Here is a 6,755-nt window from a genome sequence, read left to right as displayed (position 1 = left end):
TCTCTCACATAGATGTTTCTCTTTCTCTGTCTCTCCCCCACTCTTCCACTCTCTCTAAAAATCAATGGGAAAATATCCTCAGATGAGGGTAAACCAAAACAAACAAAACACCAGTATAGTTTAAAATAAAACTACAGTAAATCTAAGTTCTGAAGGCAGCCATTGCTAGGCACCAGGACCTCCTACCATTAGCTTAAGACCAGCTTCTGTCACACTGGCTGCATGAAAACAAACACTTCTCACAGGAACTGCAGCCTTTATAAACCTTGGGACAGGAACTCGGTGGGACTCTTTCCCCCTCCCCACATGGGCGTTTGTGCTGTGAGATTCTTTCCCCTTCCCCACGTGGGAGTCTGCACTTGTTCTTCAATATGTTTCCACTTTTGCTATTCAAAACAAAAGACTTCTTTGTGATCAAAGTAGTCATAATTACAGTGCTTCACTAATGTCAAAATCTCACATTGCCTAAGATGCAAAGTGTTTGCTTGAAATCCTGAGAGCATAGAAAGAAATCAAATTTGCTACAATCACATGGCAGAAAACAACGTACTGCACACTTATAAAGCCAGGCCCTACAGGAGCCCTACACTCTGAATATTATACTGTGCCTGATATATGAACAAAAAACAAATGGTAAATTGTTCCAGGTAACCAAAGATTCAAGGGGGCAGGGGAAGTGTGGAAATAGGTTACATTCAAAGCAGGAACACTTGGAAAGCTAAGTTCTCAACAGCAATTATGGGAGCCAAAAGGCAGCAGCATGACATCTTCCATATGATCGAAGATAATAGCTACCAACCAAGAATTTTCTATGCAGCGAAACTAGGGCCAAGAGTAGAAGAAACAAAAATATTTTAAACAGAGATTCATTACCTGGCAGTTCTCACTGATGAAAATTCCAGAGGTTGGACACTACCGACAGAAGAAAAATTGGCCCATATGGAAGTTGTGAGACATAAGTAGAAAACAGAGGAAGGAAAGAGTTAAATATGTAGGTAAATTTAAATAAACACTGACTCAACATGAAGAGTTATAAAAATGGCTAGTGTTTCTACTTCTTATTTTATTTTTTCTAAAATAAAGAACATTTATTATCACAAGTTACATAAAAACAGACAGCTTTTACAAAAACAGTTTTTGATAGAAAAATATTTGAATGCATGTGATATTTGTAGGAACACCACAGCTAAGGCTTCAAAGAAACTGTATTTTTCATAATCAAAATATTCAATATCTACCACAACTATCTTTGGAGAAAAGCTCATACATAGTATTTTCTGAACAAAAAATTGTTCAGAAAAAATTGTTTGAACATTGGTATTTTCAAACCAAAGCATTTACTCACTAAGTTGCATCCTTAGCCTGATGGTCACCATTCATGTGTCCTGCACAATAACCCGCTGTGATAACTGCTGGCTGCCTTCAGGGAAGGTCTTAGCAAATCATGTAGTCTCCCTCACTTCACAGAGGCCCTTTAGTTAGGTCATTGTAACCACAAAGATTTAAAAAGAAAAGTTAATGATTCTCCTCACATTTTTTCCTCTGCAGAGAATATGACTTCCGGTTATTGGGATGGAGCAGGGAGTGTTAGGCACCACTGAATGGAGTGAAAACTCACTGACAGAGTCACTAGGGCCAAGCACTGGCTCCGTGAGTGCTGAGACCAGGCCCGGTGCTCCCTGGGCCTTAGCCTCGTCGGTCACTTGGGTGGATCAACACTGAAATGAGTTTCAGCTGTCTCTGCACCCGCGGTCTTATACTGTGAGCACATGTGACAAATGATTGTCATTTGAGAGCATTGATGGTTTCTTTTCTTTGACAGACTCCATGACAATTCAGAAGGTGAAGGCTGCTGTCCCGTCTTCTCAAGGTCCCTGTGTCAGACCTGCTGCTGGCCTATGAAAGCCCCACAGCGATGGCAGGCCGTTAAACTGAGTCTCCACGGCTGATTCTCAATGGAGACCAGACAGCTGTTTTAGGGGCAGGTGCACGTAATATGCTTTGTCAGATCTGTCTTAATCACCCAACCCTTTCTTCTAATTTTAGATGCCAGGCACACAGATTGAGCTAGAAATGACCAACAGTCATTACAGTTTTATTCTGTGGAAAATGGAGCTTGTCTGTTAGTGTGATGGTGACAGCCAACTAATGTGACCAGGGTCACTGCAAAGTGATGATTTATTGGAGCAATTCTACTCTCAAAAAGAGAGAGGTTGTACTTTTCTTTAGGAAAGAGACCGTGTCTAGGCAACAATAAAGGCTTTGTACCTACTAATGATTTTCTGACTTTATTTCATATTTATAGTCCATGATTGCATTTCATTATGTAACGATTTCAATATTAAGTAGGACCTAGCTAGTCTAATAAAACCTGAGCACAGTTCATGTCTGTCATAAGACCAGTTTTAATGGAATTCTCTCTTCATACTGGTTTAAAAGGTTACTAAAGTGATTTGGTTGGTGCATTAGGGAAATGTCCATTAAACTTAGGGGCACACCCTCCACTATGTACAATAGACATGCTACCATCGCTCTCCTCAATTGCAGTTTTCAGAGTACTTACAAAAGTTAATTACATGCTTTCCCCTACAGTTACACCTAATCTGAGCCAATATTTTTCTATCAAAGATTCCCAGTTCTGATAGAAATTCACTCATATTAGGTAAACTTTAGGTAGTGACAGCAAAATTCTTTCAAAGTGTCAACTGTTTAGACTATCCTTCCCTCTGGCACTAAAACCCTGGGAGTATTTGATTGTACTTATATTCACAAAATTTAGCATTTTCAGTAGGAGTACTAAACTGTGACTTCCAGGATTTATGTGCAATGGCAAAAGAAAACGTGCATTAGTCCATTAACAATAAATGAACTTTAAAACCAACGTCCAGAACTGAGGATTAAGTGGGTTCTTTCAAGTCTAAGTTTCCCACTTCACTCAGAGCCACAGAAAGTGATCTTACTTCCAGAAACCTCGAGCTTTGGGATAAGTGACTACTGCTCAGAAGCAAACACGGGACCACACAGCATTTCTGTGAGTTGTTTTTCGGCCCATACAATTGTCCCAACCGTGCGACTGGAAGCTATTGTGCAATCCAGGCTGAAAGTCCAACTCTCAGTCACTCAAGATTTCTGAACAAGCCAATGTAACCAAAAATGATAGGTAATGAATTCCAACTAGAAATGATGCGTCGGGATTTAGAAATATTCTTTCTTTTATGAGCTGTTTGGTATTTTTCAAATAGTTCAATATGTAAATAAAATGTTTGTTATGCTGCAGCATCAGGGTTTATTTTTATTTTTTATTTATTTTTTTATTTTTTTAAGCCTACAGCACCCGGTATTCCCAGACGGTCTCCCATCCAAGTACTAACCAGGCCCGACCCTGCTTAGCTTCCGAGATCAGACGAGATCGGGCGCGTTCAGGGTGGTATGGCCGTAGACAAGGGTTGATTTTTAAAAAAGAAACTTGATGCGAACATGAAGCGGAACATGAAGCGACACACCACAGGCCCAGGAGAGCCGCCTGGAGCTGCTGAGGGAGCAGGTCATCCAGCCGTACTGCCCTTCTCGGGGTCACTCCCACCCTCGGCCCCCCCTTAGAGTCACCCTCATCTGGCCTCACACGGAAAAGGGTCCCTGCCATTCCCTGAGTCCCCACAGGTCCGTGAGCTCCTGTGGACACGGAGGGGAGGACAGCATCCCTGTTTCACACGTCTTCTCTCACAGCCACAGGCTGTTCTGGAACCTTTTAGGTCCGATGGCTGCCATCCATATGCCCAGCTGACTCTTCACCCCGGTGGGTCTTTAGCCCCCGCCTTGCTGGCCAGCCAGTGGACGATGTCTTTCTTGCTGTAAGCATCCAAGAATGTGGAGGATCAGAGAGATAAAGACCATTTCTGACATATGTTTAGACCAAATTTAAACAAGCCGTGCCTGTATATGGTTCATATGTGCCTGAGTATACTCAGTTATATCATCTCCCTGTCACTGCCTTATTGTAACGAGATCGTGAGTTCCTTGAAGGCAAGAGATACTGCCTTTCTGTCCCCATAGCATTCGGCCATGCGCCCTGCAGGTGGACAATAAATATTAATTGAATTAATCAGCTGCCACAACACAGGTGCACACAATTATCTGCCTTGTGCTTTCATCCAGCTACAAGTACAACCTGTGCATTCAGCTGCCCTTGCACGGTCCCCACCCCCTCTGTCCCTGCACAGACTTTCTGCAGCTGTTCATTGTCTAGACCAGTGGTTCTCAACCTTGGCTGCACATTAGAATCACCTGGGAATCTTTTTAAAATCCTGATTTCTGGGCCTCATCCTCAGGAAATTCTGTTTCTTTGTTACTAATGTTGTGGCCTCACCCCATAACAAAGAAACAGAGGTGCCTTCGGAGCTCCCTGCTGAGATGGCCTGTTCACCTGCGCACCCAGCTCAGGACTAAAGCAGCAAGGAAGAGGCCGCCCCCTGCCCTGCTGGGGACAGCGGGGCGGGGATGGTCCTGGGACGCCCACAGGGCTGGCCCCTTCCACCCCAGCCTGGCACTCACGATGGGGTAGAGACCCCACAGCTCCTGCTGACGACTGGGTCCTCGGAGAAGCCTGCTGGAAGGTCCGTAGGAAATGGACGCCTCACTGTCCTGATTCAAACTGGGTCTGAGATGTGGAGCAGCTGCAGAGTAGGTCCCTGGTCCTCCAAGGGCACCTGGCAGCCAGGAGCTGACTTTGAACTTCAGGCCCCGCGGCCTTAGTGCCGCTGCAGTACTGAAAGTTTCCGCAAGTTCATGGCTATTGCAGGCTGACAGCACTCAAGGACCACATCACAGTGACTAGATTCCCCTGAGGATATGGGGCCCATGGATCTGCGGGGAGGGGGGCGATGGGCAGCTGCAGCCAGAGCTGCAGCACTGCCAGAAGCAGCAAGGGCCCAGTAGCACCAGCCCTTGTAGTGTTGGCTGCAAAAAGCCCTACCTGGAACCACCATCGCGCGCTGGGCCCTCCCTTTTCCAGTTCCTGTGGAGGGCAGGGGCTGCTCCAGGGGCGCCCACTGCTGTCCAGGGGCCTCCCGGTTCTGGCCCGCACCTGGGCTCCTCAGAAGCGGTGGCGGTGGCTGCGGAGCTCCCCCTCGCTGGCCATGTCTAGTGTTATTAGAAAATACAAGACAAAATTAGCCCTGGCTGGTGTGGCTGAGTTGCTTGGAGCATTGTCCTATATAACAAAAGGTATCTATCTACCTATCTGTATCTATCTATCTATCTATCTATCATCATCATCTACCTCTCTCATCATCATCATCAAACTCTCTCTCTTGTCCTCTCTCTAAAATCAGTAAGTATATCCTGGGTGAGTGGTTCCCTGAGCCGGGGGAGGGGCCCTCTCATGCTCCTCAGGTGGGAAGGGGCAGTGCTAAGTTCACTGGGGGTTGGGGGGAGGGAGGCTGGGGTTTGACCCTAAGCCCATGGCCTCAGCTATTTCCCTCCCCTTAGGAATTGGAGGCAAAGGCCCACTTCTCTGTCTTCTACCAGTGGAACAAGGTAGGACAGGGCAGAATGCTGGGTTGGGGCTCAAATCCAGGAGGCCTCCCTGGACAGGGTGCCACATAACATTAGACACGGACTAAAGTATATCTAAATAAATACAATAAAAAATAACCCCTAGCTGGTTTTGCTCAGTGGATAGAGCACCTGCCTAAGGACTGAACGGTTCTCGGCTCAAGTCCAGTCAAGGGCACATGCCTGGGTTTTGGGCTCCATCCCCAGTAGGGGGTGTGCAGGAGGCAGCCCATCAATGATTCTCTCTAACATTCTCTCCCTCTTCCTTCCTCTCTGAAATCAATAAAAATGTATTAAAAAGAAAAGACAGAATTCAAATATAATGCAACAATGAACATAAGTCTGGGGAAGTATAAATGTAGTTTAAGTATTTACACTTCCTTGTATTATCATTATCCATGAACAGAGAGGAAAAAGTAGCAATGTATAACACAAACCAACAACAAACATATCATAACTAAGTTCAGTTTATCTGAGAAACACAAGGTTGGTTTAACAAGAGCAAATAATGTAATTCACATGGACACATTTTTAAAGATTGATTTTAGAGAGAGAGGATGGGAGAAAGAGAATGAAACATTAATTACTTGTTCCACTTTTTTATGCATCCATTGGTTGATTCTTGCATGTGCCCTGACCAAGGATCAAACCCACTACCTTAGTGTATAGGGATGACACTCTACTCAACTGAGCTACCTGGCCAAGGCCCACATTTAACAAAGTTAAAAAACAATTAATAGATGCAAAATAAACATCCAGTAAAATTCACCATTCATTCATGGTAAGACTCAGGGAACTTCACATAATTGTAGCAGACAGATCTCAGAATAGGATGACCTCATCATATCTGCCTTTTGGTGTCTCACCCTTTATAATTCTTTTCCCTTGAGTGTGGGCAGGATCTGCGATTTGCCCCTAGCCATTAGAATATGCAACTGTAAAGGGATTTTGCAAATGTAATAAATTCGGTTAATTTTGAATTACTCAAAAGGAGGATTATTCTGGTGAGGTTGATTCACTCAGATGAAAACCCTTAAAAGAAGACTGAGGACACCAACCCCAGCCCGGCTGCCCGCTCCCCGCCAGAGGCCAGCAAACAGACATCCACGGAGGCAGAGGAGGAACCCGCAGAACCCAGGGCAGCTGCCGGCGTCGCTGACTCGCCCCATCGGATCGCTCACAGCCCGGCCCCCTCACGGGAG

This window comes from Myotis brandtii, unplaced genomic scaffold (genome assembly GCF_000412655.1).
Source record: "Myotis brandtii unplaced genomic scaffold, ASM41265v1 scaffold479, whole genome shotgun sequence".
Classification (NCBI taxonomy): domain Eukaryota; kingdom Metazoa; phylum Chordata; class Mammalia; order Chiroptera; family Vespertilionidae; genus Myotis; species Myotis brandtii.
Note: the sequence above shows the minus strand (reverse complement) of the source record.